The following is a 436-nucleotide window of genomic DNA, read 5'->3' on the forward strand; positions in this document are numbered from 1 at the left end:
GGGGGGGGTGGGGGGGGCTTCTCTGATCTGCTCCAACTGCAACTTGTTTGTGAAGTGGAGTTTTCTGTGTGTTAGTTCTAACTTGTTATTCTGCAGGCGTCCAGTCCAGATGCATTGTGCTGTGTTTATGTGTGTGTGTGTGTATGTGTGTGTGTGTGTGTGTGTGTGTGTGTGTGTGTGTTGCTTTGATAGCTGGTTTGTTTTTTGGCTGTTGTCACTGTAGCCCAGTCCTTTTAGTTTCCAGCTCCAGTGGCCCCCCTTTCTCTCCTCTCTCTTTTCAATCCCTCCGTCTCTCCTTTCTCTCTTTTAGAAAAGGATTATGGGAGTTGTGCTTAACTTCTACACATTCTCCCCCAGAACCCTGCAAATCCCTGGCCAGCTGCCCCGATCACTCCACTTCAACTTACTTTCTCTCTCTAGCTCTCTCTCTCTCTCT

General features: G+C 48.4%; 1 protein-coding gene across 2 annotated transcripts in view; it reads left to right on the forward strand.

Moving 5' to 3' along the window:
• plpp3 (phospholipid phosphatase 3) overlaps positions 1-436 on the forward strand; it is a 28,606-nt gene that overhangs the window by 1,944 nt on the left and 26,226 nt on the right. The gene's annotated exons all lie outside the window — the stretch shown is intronic.

This window comes from Seriola dumerili, unplaced genomic scaffold (genome assembly GCF_002260705.1).
Source record: "Seriola dumerili isolate Sdu_G_001 unplaced genomic scaffold, Sdu_1.0 BDQW01000155.1, whole genome shotgun sequence".
Lineage (NCBI taxonomy): Eukaryota > Metazoa > Chordata > Actinopteri > Carangiformes > Carangidae > Seriola > Seriola dumerili.